The sequence below is a fragment of the Somniosus microcephalus genome, chromosome 6 (genome assembly GCF_052327205.1).
Source record: "Somniosus microcephalus isolate GS21.2 chromosome 6, FLI_Smic_1.0, whole genome shotgun sequence".
Lineage (NCBI taxonomy): Eukaryota > Metazoa > Chordata > Chondrichthyes > Squaliformes > Somniosidae > Somniosus > Somniosus microcephalus.
Window position 1 is genome coordinate 48,849,567 of NC_140992.1, and position 15,558 is coordinate 48,865,124.

The following is a 15,558-nucleotide window of genomic DNA, read 5'->3' on the forward strand; positions in this document are numbered from 1 at the left end:
TTTTACATTTTTCAACTCTTATGCTGGTAAAATCAGGCCTTACACCTGCTTTTACCAGGCGTAAGATTTCTAAGGGATTTCAGCAGGCGGAGGTTCTCCAGAAAGCGGAACTATCTGCCTGCAGAGGCCCTTGTCCAGGGCAGGCGTCCGATCTGTCAAGAGCATTCTTGACAGATCAGAAATGCCAGTTTTCAGCGCATGCGCTTCACATGCCTGAAACCGGCATTTCCGACGTCCCTATGGGTGTGTACACAGGGCGTACCCACCCGTAGGCATCGGAAAATACGGGCCCTTATCATCATCATTAAATCCCACCATGCACACATCCCTTTAAATTTGAGTTGTGAAGCCCCATTAGGCATGTTGCTGGCGCAAGGTCAAAACCATGCTAGGAGTTTATGTTATTTGTGAGTTCCTGATCATAGATGGAGCACCTGAGGAGCCATTGAATAGTGGCAAGGCTATTCTCCACAGAAAAAGGAGGAAGAGTTAAAGGCACTATGTAAGAGTCAGTTATGAGAACAGGAAAAGAAGTGAGGAAAATTAAAACAGGAGAGAAAAAGCATAAAAAGAACTTCGGCACAAATGGATATAGTGGAGGTGCACATGACATCAATCAATAACATCGATGAAAAACAAGATGTTAGAAAGAAAAAATAACAGTTAAAGTAGGGTAAATTAACATATATTTTATTGAATTCTGATGAATATGTGAAAAACATTTTTGGTGTGAATTTTTTTTTAAGTGAATGCGAATCATTTATCCGCACGTTCGCACAGCATGTTCCAGATTTGCACAGACAAAGCCCTTGCAGCAAATCACCTGCTGGAGAATAGTTTGTAGCAGAGGGCACCTAAAAAAACAAGAAAATATTTTATAAAATTGAGAGGCAAAAAAGTCAATGTAAAAGAGTTACGTAAAAATCAATACAGGTCCACAATCCCTTATCCGCAATTCCGAAATTCGAAAAGCTCTGAAAACCGAAAGTTTTTTCGTGGAGCGTCACTCGTGTGCACGACATGACCTGAGTGGCGCCAAACATGACCCGACGTGGCTGATGCTTGACCCACGCAGGTGTGAGGTGTCAGTTGTGTCTCAGCGCTGCTACCAGTCACATGTGCGTCTGCTGCTCTCTGATATTTTTTGTTATTTTGTGATTTTGAGTTTAATTTCACTGTGAAAATGTCAAAAAGAGCTGCAGATACCCCTACCGTTCTGAAATCTGAAAAATTCCGAATTCCGAAACACATCTGGCCCCAAGGGTTTCGGATAAGGGATTAATAACCTGTACCAATATGTTAAAAAGTTTTAAATTATATGCTAACACAAGGGGTTGAATGGCTTATTTCTATGTTCCTACTACTTATAAACCGATTTACATTAATCAAAATAAATGTATATTTTAAATATGAGTCTACTTTTCAGTTGCACTGCCTAGCACAAAGGTTGCAGCTACACCTTAGTTCTTTTAGTGAATTAAACTGTTGTCTTGTATGTGATGATGCAGCTGTGGGAGTGACATTTGAATGTACAATACAAATCAGGAAGGCTTGTGGTGAGCTACTTTTGCTTTGTGGGAATTGTTCAAAGGCTACTCCAGTCCAGAAGATGAAAAGGAAGCCAATGTTGAAAAGTACCCTCTGTAAATTTCAGGTTTCATTACGTCTGCATTAATAGCCATGAAACTCATTCTTATCATCTTAACTTCCATACAATGCTTCCTGGAAACTTATTTTTAAAGTTCATCTAAGCTGCAATCACATTATAGAAGACTTGCATAGTTATTTGACCTTGAGCCAATCAAACATTTTTTGTAACAGTAAAAGTAAGTAAAATGTGACCTCTGATGATGTCACAGGTGACATTGATTGCATTAACATAGCGTTTTATGCACCAGAACTTGGACCCCGATATTTATGGGGAGGGAGCAGGGGCACATGTTTGCGGCTGGGAAACCCGGAAATGCTGGGAACACGGAGGTCCTAAAGAATTTAACGGCAGGACCTCAGCATTGTTTTACTCCGTTTCCCACCCGGCAGCTGGCCAAATTGAGAGGCCGGCCCGCTGTCCAGCAGGAAAGCCAGCGGTAGAAGGCCACAGCTGGGTGCTGCCGGGGACAGTTCCTGACAATCGGAGAAGATGGTGGGGGGGGGGGGGCTCGGAGCGGCAGCAAGGAGGGAGGGAGAAATCGCGGGGGGAGGGGTCGGAAGATCGCAGGAGGGTAGGCAGATCGTGGCAGAAGATTTGCTTCAGAGGCCAGGGGGAGCACTCCTGCCCCTCTTGGCCCACAAGCAGTGCTGAAAAAGCACTTACCTGCTGGATTTGGCAGCTCCCCCCTCCTTTTAGCTGCCAGGTTTCCCGAGCCCTGGCAAATCCAGCCCACAGCCGTTAAATTCAAATGGTTCACAAAATCTGAGGAATGGAGCCTCATTTAAATATTATAATCACAGGCCCTCTTCTCCCGAGCGGGTTATTCGGATGCCCTCAAACCTGCTGCAGTTCAACCGGAAGTAGGTGCGTTCGTGGCAGGTTGGGGTCGGGTTTCACATTAACCGATTAACCTCATTCCCCCCCCACCCCACCTCGACCCTCTCCTGCCAGTCTTGGGGAGTGGGGTTAAAATTTCCCCACCCTCTCCCTAGTCTCTGGCAAAACTGAAACTGCTCCCCTCCTAACCTCATCCCCAAATATTGCTAAATTCTTTTGGATGGAAAATCTAAAGTAAGCTACCCAACCATATCCCCATTAGTGTAGCTATTTTTTCCCCTATTTTTTTCCTCCTTAGTTAACCCATGCCAAGTACACCACCTGGGCCAAGATGGTGGGAATGCAACATTTTCTTAGGCCTTTGCCAATGGGCCCTACTGCCAGAAGATTGAGAATTTCTGCAGCTGCAAGCAAACAATGACCTAAAAATAACTGACCTCCACATCAGAAAACAGGTCAGTCAGAGTCAGCTTAATTTTGTACTGTCAGCCAAAGACACTGAAGACACCATCCACAAAGATGCCTGATATGCAGCAGTTAGCATCCCAACCCTTCACACTTCAGCTTCACTCCATTCTGGGATGATGCAGGATTTCAGTACTTTTAATTCCAACACCCCCCTCAAATATGGTGCATACACGCACACATGCACAAACTGTCTGAAATAAAAGGTTACAGTACAAAGGTTGCAAAAGCTTTGGCAGCTTTCTGCGTTGATATGTGTGCACTGTAAAACTGTCTCCAATCCATTGAGGCCAACAGTAGTAAGTGAAAACACTGGAACAACAGCTCCAGCAATTGATAAGCAAAAACTATCAATACCCTCAATGATCTCATAGAGTCATAGAGTTATACAGCACGGATAGAGGCCCTTCGGCCCATCATGTCCGCGCCGGCCATCACGCCCTGTCTAATCTAATCCCATATTCCAGCATTTGGTCCGTAGCCTTGTATGCTATGGCATTTCAAGTGCTCATCCAAATGCTTCTTGAATGTTGTGAGGGTTCCAGCCTCCACAACCCTTTCGGGCAGTGAGTTCCAGACTCCAACTACCCTCTGGGTGAAAAAGTTCTTTCTCAAATCCCCTCTAAACCTCCCGCCCTTTACCTTGAATCTATGCCCCCTAGTTATTGACCCTTCTACTAAGGGAAAAAGCTCCTTAGTATCCATCCTATCTATGCCCCTCATAATTTTGTACACCTCAATCATGTCCCCCCTCAGCCTCCTCTGCTCCAAGGAAAACAAACCCAATCTGCCCAGTCTCTCTTCATAGCTGAAGCGTTCCAGCCCTGGTAGCATCCTGGTGAATCTCCTCTACACCCTCTCCAAAGCTATCACATCCTTCCTGTAGTGTGGCGACCAGAACTGCACACAGTATTCCAGCTGTGGCCTAACCAGTGTTTTATACAGCTCCATCATAACCTCCTTGCTCTTATATTCTATGCCTCGGCTAATGAAGGCAAGTATCCCATATGCCTTTTTTACCACCTTATCCACCTGTTCCGCCGCCTTTAGGGATCTGTGTACTTGCACACCCAGATCCCTCTGACCCTCCGTCTTGCCTAGGGTCTTACCATTCATTGTGTATTCCCTTGCCTTGTTAGTCCCCCCAAAGTGCATCACCTCGCACTTTTCCGGGTTAAATTCCATTTGCCACTGTTCCGCCCATCTGACCAACCCATCGATATCGTCCTGCAGACTGAGACTACCCTCCTCGCTACTTACCACCCTACCAATTTTTGTATCATCCGCGAACTTACTGATCATACCTTTTACATTCATATCCAAGTCATTAATATAGACCACAAACAGCAAGGGACCCAGCACCGATCCCTGTGGTACCCCACTGGCCACAGGCTTCCAGTCACAAAAACAACCTTCGACCATCACCCTCTGCCTTCTGCCACTAAGCCAGTTTTTTATCCAACGTGCCAAGGCACCCTGGATTCCATGGGCTCTTACCTTCTTGACCAGTCTCCTGTGCGGGACTTTATCGAAGGCCTTACTGAAATCCATGTATACCACATCCACTGCGTTGCCCTCATCCACACACCTAGTCACCCCCTCAAAAAATTCAATCAAATTAGTCAGACATGATCTTCCCTTGACAAAGCCATGTTGACTATCCCTGATTAATCCTTGCCTCTCCAAGTGGAGACTGATTTTGTCTATATAATTGATCTATGAGAAACAATTTAAGAATATTTAGAGCTAATGAGAAAATGGAGATGTTACAGCTATGCTCTTTATTAATGTTTGCTGAATCTCTTGACATTAATGGCAGAGCACAAAATATATGGCATGTTGCTTGTGTAGTATAATGATCTAAATAGATCAAAGCCCCAATCTTAACTTGGGGGGTGAGTGCAGCATGTGTGGTCTGGAAGCAACCATGATGGCTCTAGCATGAGGCTCGGGCCATTTTAACTTCCAGGTGTCATTACTGGAAAAATTGCAAATGGCACTCCATTATTTCAGAAAGGAGGGAGAATCCAGGTAACCGCAGACCTGTCAGTTTAACATCAGTTGTGGAGACATTACTGGAATCTATCATCAGAGACAGAGTGGCTGAGCACTTGGATAAGTATCAGCTGATCAAAGAGAGTCGGCGTGGATTTGTGAAGGGTAAGTCAGGTCTTGACTAATCCAGTTGAATTTTTTGAGGAGGTCACCCTAGCATGGTGGATAGGGGTGTGTCTATGAATGCTGCCTATATGGACTTCCAGAAGGCATTTGATAAGGTTTCGCACAAGAGATTATCAAAAATCAAAGCACACGAAATTGGAGGTAAACTTGTGACATGGGTTAGTAATTGATTGGGAAGTATGAGACAGAGTGGGGATAAAGGGAGCATTCTCTGATTGGTGGGATATGGCAAGTCATGTTCAGGGATCTGTAACCACAGCTTTTCACCACATATATAAATGACATGGCAGAAAGAAGAGAGTTGTATATCCAAGATTGAAAATTTTATAGTTAGGAGCAAAGGTTACAAAAGGAAAATAGACAGAGTAAGTGAGTGGGCAAAACTGTGTCAGATGGAGTTCAATGTGGGGAAGTGTGGATCTAAGAAAGAAAATTGGAAAATGTTCTTAATGGTGAGAGACTAGGGACTGTGGATGAGAAAGGGATTTAGGTATCCGTGTGCACAGATCACTAAAAGCTAGAGCAAAGGTACAAAGAATAATCAAAAAGGCTAATGAAATGCTGGCCTTTATCTCAAGAAGGTTGGAATACATGGAATATATAGCATAGAAACAGGTCATTCGGCCCAACCAGTCCATGCCGGCATTTATGCTCCACTCGAGCCTCCTTCGATCCTTCCTCATCTAACTCCATAACCCTCTATTCCCTCCTCCCTTGTATGCCAATGATGCTTCAGTTGTACAGATCCTTGGTCAGACCCCATCTGGAGAACTGTGTTTAGTTTTGGGCACTGAACCTCAGTAAAGAAATATCAGCCTTGGAGGGGGTACGGCAGAGATTCACCAGAATGATACCAGAGCTTAAAGGGTTAAATTATGAGGACAGGATGTAAGAACTTGCTGGTGAGCCTTCCTTTGGTGCCAGCCATCGGCCTCCTGCAGCCCAAATCCTGCTTCCAGTTAAAATTCCCCTTAATATCTTTACTGGGAATTCCAGACTTCCTTCCTGCATTCAGCCTCAACTAATCAGCTTCTTACAGTACAATAGCACAGTAGACATCTCACTGTTGCTTCTATGGTTAAGGACCAAAGTAATTCTAAGGAATAGCATAACCTCTTGTGTGACAGCAGTCCAGCTAATTAAAGGCAATTAGAAGAAAACGTGAATGAGGTACAAAAACAGCATAAAATATGCAAATCTGCTCCAACACTGTAAGAATGAAGTGTTTGTAGAAGTGAATTAGGGACCTCTCTGGCACACAATACTGAAAAGCAGTTGAGACATCTGGAATCTAAAATAATATGGGAATAGGGATAAGCCCAAACACCCTCTGATATGCGTTTTGAAGCAGTGCCAACTAAAGCCATCCATCAATGCAGACGTAGGGATGGGGGGGGTCTAGCCACACATCCCAAAGAAGACTGATCTTTCAGACATTTGCTTTCTTCTACTGATCTGAAGCACCTGGCAAAAAGGAAGCTATCCGATTGTATCTACAGGTCCTCCCTCCCACTGCCTCATCTTGAAGGCCGAAACACAGGCAAGATTTACAAAGCATGTTGAAAAACTGGAAGCAGCCGTTAAACATGTGCAGGTAGGCAAAACACCGGGAGATGGGGGGGCGGGGGGTTCCTCTGTTTGCTATTTGCAGCAAAATTGTAAGTGTGTTGGGTAGACACATGCTTATTATTTCACTACAAACGTCCCTCTTGGTCAACAATTTCATGAAAAGGTGACGCAGGAGTTTAATTCAATTCTGTAGATTCTCTGCTGCACGATAACCTCAGTAACCTCCCAGACACAGGAGCAATGGGAGGCCTTCAAAGAGGAGATTGTTTGGGTACAGACTAGACACATTCCCACGAGGGGGAAAGGAAGGGCATCCACAGCTAGAGCTCCCTGGATGAATCAAGATTAAAATGAAACAGGAAAAGGAGGCTTGTGATAAATGTCAGGCTCATAATGCAATGGAGAGCCAAGCTGAGTACAAAAAGTACAGAGGAGAACTAAAAAAAGAAATCAGAGCAAAGAGAGTGTATGAGAATAGATAAGCGGCTAACATAAAAGGGAACCCAAAAGTCTTTTGTAAACATATAAATAGTAAAAGGGTAGTCAAAGGAATGGTAGGGCTGATTAGGGACCAAAAAGATCTTCTTGTGGAAGCAGAGGGCATGCCTGAGGTACTAAATGAATACTTTGCATCTATCTTTAATAAAGAAGAGGATGCTGCCACTGTCACAGTAAAGGACAAGATAGTAGAGAAATTGGATAGGATAAAATAGATAAAGAGGAGGTACTTAAAAGGTTGGCAGCGCTCAGAGTAGAAATGTCACTCAGTCAGTCTAGATGGGATGCATCCTAGCTTGCTGGGGGAAGTAAGGGTAGAAATTGTGGAGGCACTGGCCACAATCTTCCCATCCTCCTTAGATATGGGAGTGCTGCCAGAGAACTGGAGGATTGCAAATGTTACATCCCTGTTCAAACAAGGGGAGAGGGGCATACCCGGCAACTATAGGCTATTCAGCCTAAAGTCGGTGGTGGGGAAACTTATAGAGACAATAATCCGGGACAAAATGAATTGGCACTTGGAAAAATATAAGCAAATAAATGAAAGCCAGCACAGATTTGTGAAAGGCAAATTGTGTTTGACTAACTTCAGTGAGTTCTTTGATGAAGTAATGGAAAGGGTTGATGAGGGTAGTGCGGTTCATGATGTGTATATGGACTTTCAAAAGACGTTTGATGAAGTACCACATAATAGACTTGTTATCAAAATTGAAGCCCGTGGGATTAAAGGGGCAGTGGCTGCGTGGATATGAACTTGGCCAAGGGACAGAAAGCAGAGGTGAGAGGTTGTTTTTCAGATTGGAGGGAAGTGTGCAGTGGTGTCTCCCAGGGGTTGGTGTTGAGACCACTGCTCTTCTTGATATATAGTAATGACCTGGACTTGGGTATACAGGGCATAATTTCTAAGTTTTCAGATGACACAAAACTCAGTAATGTAATTAACAGTGAAGAGACTTCAGCAGGACATAGACAGACTGGTGAAATGGGCTGAAACGTGGCAGATGAACATTAATGAAGAGAAGTGTGAAGTGATTCATTTTGGTAGGAAGAATGAGGACAGGCAATATAAACTAAATGGTACAATTTTAAAGGGGGTGCAGGAACAGAGAGACCTGGGGGTGTATGTACACAAATCTTTGAAGCCAGCAGAACAAGTTGAGAAGGCTGTTAAACAGGCATACGGGATTCTTGGCTTTATAAATAGAGGCATAGGGCAGGATTTTCATTGGGCCGTGGAGGTGGGATTGGAGGCATGTGGGGGGTTAAAATCGCGAAATCGGAGGGCACGAACCCATCCCGCCCCCAACCCACCTCCATGCCAGTTTCAAAGGGGGCGGATACCTGACCTGTGCTGGGACCCGCCTCCCCGAGGCGGGAAGGGGATTAGTGCCAATTAACTGCCTGTTAACGGGTAGTTAACAGGCAGTTTTTAGCCTAATCCCTATTTTTATTCCTGAAGTGTGGGATTCCCGATGGCTCCAAACCACACCAAGTTAGCGAGGCGGACCGTCGGGCTGAAGGGCTTGGAGGGGTCGAGATGTCCGGTGTTCAGGTGAGTGATGGGTGCATGAGTGCAGAGGTAAGTGTGTTTGGTGTGTGTAAAGTGTTTAAAGAAGTTTTACTTACATTTACTTACCTTTACAGCCTTCCTTCCTTCAGGTCTCAGGAGTCCCTCATCTCACCGGCACAGAAAGCAGAATGGCCGTGATCTGTCAAAAGTTGCAGCATTCAGCTTTCTGTTCTGGAGAGAGCCCTAAATCAGCCTGAGAGGAAGGAATTAACTTGGAGTACAGATTGTCAGTGTTTGACAGCTTCAAAGAGCTGTCAAACGCTGATATTTCATCTGTCAAAAGCACTTGACAAATGAAATGTCAATCTGTGACGTCACCTGTTGCCGGGTGGCCCTTAATTGGCCTGCTGAGCCCGCTGGGCGGGCTCAACAAGGTCAATCAAGTGAAAATCGCGTGGGTTGGCCACAACTCGATGGAGGCAGGACTACAACCCCGAAAGTTGTAGTCCCGCCTCCTACACGCCTCCAGTATCAAAATCCAGCCCATAGAGTACAAAAGCAAGGAAGTTATGCTAAACCATTATAAAACACTGGTTAGGCCCCAGCTGGAGTATTGTGGCCATTGCTGGGCACCACACTTAAGGAAGGATGTCAAGGCCTTGGGGAGGGAGATTTACTAGAATGGTACCAGGGATGAAAGACTTCAGTTATGTGTAGAGACTATAGAAACTGGGGTTGTTCTCTTTAGAGCAGAGAAGGTGAAGAGGAGATTTAACCAAGGTGTTCAAAATCATGAAGGGTTTTGAATAAGGAGAAACTGTTTTCAGTGGCAGAAGGGTCGGTAACCAGAGGACACAGATTTGAGGTAATTGGCAAAAGTACCAGAGGTGACATTCGGAAAAAGAAAATTATGCAATGAGTTGTTATGATTTGGAATGCTCTACTTGCAAGGGTGGTGAAAGCAGTTTCAATAATAACTTTCAAAAGGGAATTAGATAAATAATTGAAGAGGGAAAATTTGCAGCTCCAAGGGGAATGAGCAGGGGAGTGGGAGTGATTGGATAGCTTTTTCAAAGAGCCGGCACAGGTATGATGGGCCTCCTTCTGTGCTGTATCATTTTATGATTCTATGATTTTATGGTGAGGCACCTTCATACATAAGAAAGATGAAGACTTGACACGATGTGCCTGCTGTAGAGATCCTAACCAAAAACTTTGAATTATGCCAAAACAACTTGCTCAAATTGGTTCACCAAGGCTATAGAGCCTTTGTCTGGGAAAGGCACTCCATTGATAACTTTCATTATGTATTAAACATTGTATCTCTGAGAAGCAGCTCAAAAGAGTGCTATATGGTCTATCACCAGATGACAAGATGGCATATGATCCCACAGATTGTCATTATTTAATTCATGGGTATTTGATACAATAGAAAGCTACTAAAAAAATAATTTTGTTTGGAAAGTTTAATTTATAAGTCAGTTAAGTGTGCTTGCCCTGGATACAGGAGGAAACCATTTCAAATATACTGTAATCAAGATTAAAGAAAGAAAGACTTGCATTTATATAGCGCCCTTCACAACCACTTGACGTCCCAAAGTGCTTTGCAGCCAATGAAGTACTTTTGAAGTGTAGTCACTATTGTAATGTAGGAAATGCGACAGCCAATTTGCGCACAGCAAGCTCCCACAAACAGCAATTTGATAATGACCAGATAATGGCGTAAAAATTCGGTTGCTTTGCGCCTCCTGTTTAACAGTGTGCAAAGCAACTAGCGCCCGGGTGCGGCACCGCCACGCCTCCCGCGAAATTCAGCGGGAGCTTAGCGGCGGCAGTCACTGTTAGCGCCCTGCGGCGCTGTGCTGCCAGCGATGATGTCATTGCCATGTGCAGCGTCCCGCTCACGCTCCGGCCGCGATCTTCAGTAGCACCCCTGACTGACCGGCGGACGCTATGTCCGACGGGGTCAGGGGGCCTACCTGCAGTTGGAGCGGCGCTAATTAAAGGGAAGGTGCCGGGCGGCCATTTTTGTTGCTGGCCGCCTGCCAACACCTGCCCCCTCTGCCGTCTCCGGCCTCCTCTGAAGCTCCTCCACGGAGTGCCGGCTGCGTTCTGTTAGCCCGGCACTTCTCTTGAGTGCCGGGCTCTTTTGCCGGCACTCGGATCCCTGGTGGCCCAGCTGGGCCCCGGGTCGCGCTGCGCTAGGCCCCTCCCCTTTAATAAGGGGAGGAAGGCCTGCAGTACTGTGGCGCGACATACTGCAGCGCCACAATATTCACTGGAAGCGCCCCAAGAGGGAGGCGGGGCGCTTCCAATAGCACCCCGTTTCCCTCTGGGGGCGCTAACATGAATCTCGGCCGCGGGGGCGCTAATTTTTTCGGGGCACTAAAAGTAGTACCCCGAAGTTAGCGCCCAAAGGGGGTGCGACTCAATTTTCCCCCCAATCTGTTTTAGTGATGTTGATTGAGGGCTAAATATTGGCCAGGACACCAGGGATAACTCCGCTGCTATTCTTCTAAATAGTGCCATAGGATCTTTTATGTCCAGCTGAGAGAGCAGACGGGGCCTCGGTTTAGCATCTCATCTGAAAGACGGCACCTCCGACAGAGCAGCACACCCTCAGCACTGCACTGGAGTGTCAGCCTAGATTTTTGTGTTCAAGTCCCTGGAATGGGACTTGAACCCACAACCTTCTGACTCTGAGGCGAGGGTGCTATCAACTGAGCCACGGCTGACATACGTTAGTACAGTTAGTCCACCTGTCAATAAACACAGCTGTTTTTAACAGTTGTGTTCTGTTATTTTAAAAAATATTTTAGCTATAGCTATAGCTAAAGTGAAGAGGATGCCAGGGTGTATTCACAGGACAATTCACTATATAACAAAGCATACTATTTTGTCATTGTACAAAACCTTGGTTAGGCCTCTGGTAGAATATTGTACCCAGTTTTGGCCGCCTCAAATGGTGGGGGATATTGAGGCTTTGAAAAGCATGCAGAGGAGGGTCGCAAGATGAATTCCCGGTTTAAAACATTTTACTTCCCCAGAGAGGCTCAGTGAGCTGGGTCTTCATACATTAGAGGAAGTGCAGACTTGGGCTGATTTGATCAAGGTTTACAAAATAATGAAGTGACTAGACTATGTTTATGTAGACCAATTATTCCAACTGAATAGGTGAAGGAGGACCGGGGCCATGCCTACAATTTATGTAAGGGCAGAGCTAGGTTGTATGTTAGGCGGTTTTTCTTTTCCCAGAGAATAGTGGAGCTGTGGAACAGGTTTCCAGCTCATGTGGTGAACGCTGTTTCGCTGAATACCTTCAAGCGAGCTGTTTCTGACTGGGGCAGAGATCACCTCGTACAAGAGGTTGGTATTCAGCAACATAAATAAGGGCCAATGTGATCTTCTGGACTAGTATCAATTGCCTAAGGGGGTCAGAGAGGAATTTTCCAGTTTTATCCCACTTTCAAACCCCCCCCACCACCGCTATCCTCAGGAAGAGGAGGAGGAGGAGGAGAAGGAGGATGGGAGGAGGCAACCAACAAAGCCTCTTTCTGGCCGTGCTGTCCGCGATCGACTAATTCGACTTCGGTACCAGTGAACGCAACCCCAATTCCCCATTCACCAACATTCCAAATGCAAATTTATATATCAAACCATCCAATATTACATACTAAAGTCAACTAATCACCTCTAGCCAAGCTGTTCCAGTACAGCTACAACACTGGCATCTGCCCGACAAAGTGGAAAACTGCTCAGGTTTGTCCTGTCCACAAAAAACAGGACAAATCCAATCCGGCCAATTACTGCCCCATCAGTCTACTCTCAATCATCAGCAAAGTGATGGAAGGTGTCATCGACAGATGCCAATCATCTCAGCCCCAGGACATCGCCGCAGGAGTTCCTCAAGGCAGTGTCCTAGGCCCAACCATGCTTCATCAATGACCTTCCCTCCATCATAGGGTCAGAAATGTGGGGATGTTCGTTGATGACTGCACAGTGTTCAGTTCCATTCGCAACTCCTCAGATAATGAAGCAGTCCGTGCCTGCATGCAGCAAAACCTGGACAACATTCAGGCTTGGGCTGATAAGTGTCAAATAACATTTGCACCACACACGTGCCAGGCAATGACTATCTCCAACAAGAGAGAGTCTAACTACTGCCCCTTGACATTCAATGGATTACCATCGCCGAATCCCCCACCATTAACATCCTGGGGGGTCACCATTGATCAGAAACTTGATTGGACCAGCCACATAAATACTGTGGCTACAAGAGCAGGTCAGAGGCTAGGTATTCTGCGGCAAGTGTCTCATCTCCTGACTCCCCAAAGCCTTTCCACCATCTACAAGGCACAAGTAAGGAATGTGATGGAATACTCTCCACTTGCCTGGATGAGTGCAGTTCCAACAACACTCAAGAAGCTCAACACCATCCAGGACAAAGCAGCCCACTTGATTGGCACCCCATCCACCACCTTAAACGTTCACTTCCTCCACCACCAGCTTCAGACTGCACCATCTCAGCATGGGCGGCAGCAGTCCGGGCTGGTTGGCTGACAGTGGTGGGAGCAGGAATGCTGTCATCTTGAGAGAGGACAGCAGGTTTGTGCTCCATGGAGCTACAGCCACCCGCCCCCCCGCCCCCCCCCCGGGGTGGCGCCTCAGCAATCCAAGTAATCTGTTGGAGGACAGATTGCTGAACTACTGTGACACCCTGCAAGCCTCTTTCAACACTGGTAACTGTATCCATGATGGCAGCTGCCTGTGTTGGCGTGGCAGGATGCTGAGCCTGCATGAGAGCAGACTGAGCTTGCATGACAGAAGTCTGAGCTTCCACTGCAGCACCCAGACGTTGAGTGGTTTCTGCTTGTGCTGCAATGGAAGCTGAGACATCAGCCATCAGACGCTGCATCATGATTTGGTCCACAAGTGCGCTAATGGATTTGCCCATCACTTCCATGCGGGGCAGAATGGGGCCTCCAGGAGGGGGTGGGTTCCTGGACATCGCCCCCACCAGATAGCTGCTGGGTAATGCAGATTCTGTCAGCATGGTGTAGGCAGGTGCCTGAGTCGTGACTGTACTGGCACAGGCTCTCGCTGGCTCTGTGCTAACAAGGTGCCCTCCCACTGACCCCACAATATCTGGCAGGACTCAGCACTGGAGGGCACTGGCTGGTGTGATCCTGGTTTAACTGCCAGAATGACGGCTTGCAGATTAATGCCCCAAATTGTTTGCAAAGAGTCAGTTTGCATTGGTAAATAACATGTGCTTAAGAATTTGCTGCACCACATCTCCCATTGAATGTTAAATTACAGCAATATGTCCACGTTGTACGTCTGTGCCTATAGCTGCAGCTCTACCCTTTTTTATCATTGTGTGTTTCTGGTATGCAGGAAACTTACAGCAATAAAATGCCAATACTGTAATACCTCTGTTTGGGATTGTGCCACAAATTGTCAACAAAACACTATTTTTGTGAAATTTTGCTCGAATTTTGCAACAAATCTAAGTCTGTGGATCCACAGTCATTTAAGTGAATATAAAGCCAAGCCTTGTTAAAACTAACAAAAGTTGAGTCCGCTATTCATAGCTAGTCTGTTATTTTCCATCTATGTGCAAATATGGTACAACGCACCACCTTATTTGTAAATTTTCTTTTAGAAAAATTATCCTTGAAACAATTCTGCCTCCTTTGAATGAATGAACAACATTAAATGTTGTAATAGAAAATCAATTAAAATCTTAACTGAAGGCATATTTTTGACACTTGACGGCCCTAAAGTTCATTTAATAAAAAAGAAAATGTTTGTTTTCCTCTGTAATGAATTGCCTGCTGACAAAATTGGAGGAACACCAAATTTATGAGAATGTAATTTTTTTTTCCTTAAAGGAGGAATTTCACTGGTGTATAAATTGGATTTACCTTGTACCTGCATTGTGCTGATTAGAATACTCATAGGTTATATAACAGTCTTCCAGTACCTCCCACTCAGTGGCAATTGTTTATGTGGAGAAAGAAAGAAAGATAGAAAGAAAGTCACAACCTTGGGATGGCTCAAAGTGCTTCATAGCCAATTAATTACTTTTTAAAATGTTGTCACTGTTATTTTGCGGAAAAATGCAGCAGTCAATTTATGCACTGGTAGTTCCCGCAAACAGCAACAAAATGAATGACCAGTTTATCTGTTTTGGTGGTGTTGGTTTAAGGATGAATGTTGGTACATTTTTATTAAACAACACTAGAGAACTCCCTGTTCTTCTTTGAAAAAGTGTCATGGAATCGTTTGCATCCACCTGAATAGACAGATGGGCTTTGACAGTGAAAGGGTGATTTTATGATTGCACACATCTAGCGTGGACCCTTCAGTGATTGAGAATCAAGTGGAGCCAGCCCATCATTTGCAGCGATGCACTCACAGCGGCAGGACTCCACACCAAAATGTGCATTCAGAAGTTAACCCTTGAGTGTCAGAAGGCTATTTCACCATAGAAGAATCACAGCTCAACCTGGCCTTGGTCATATCTTTCCCCACCATCCATATGTACACTGTACCAGCAGGGGTCACTGGACAGTAGTCAGGAGCAAGAATCCTGGCTGATTTCTTTTCCTTCTGTACTCCAGGAGCACTGAGGTCAGCTGCAGCGCTCCAAATGTTGGGATCAGCTAATTCACCACAGACTGAGGATTGAACCTTGGACCTTCTGATCTTTATGGTTCAGTACCACACCATGCATGCATTAAGTCACAAAGCCTTCTGAAAGCGAGATCGTTTTTTTTATCTTGGAGCATAAAGAACACAACAAATCAGATCTCCGTTAACACTAGGGGGTCAATTTTAACTG

At 45.4% G+C, this 15,558-nt stretch overlaps 1 long non-coding RNA gene across 1 annotated transcript in view; it reads right to left on the reverse strand.

Moving 5' to 3' along the window:
• Nucleotides 1–669: 669 nt before the first annotated feature.
• The window catches only part of LOC147115692 (uncharacterized), an 89,196-nt gene continuing 74,307 nt past the window's right edge, over nt 670–15,558 (reverse strand). The window contains exon 3 of the long non-coding RNA XR_015078668.1: nt 670–854. This is a non-coding gene — a long non-coding RNA (uncharacterized LOC147115692). The remainder of the gene's footprint in view (nt 855–15,558) is intronic.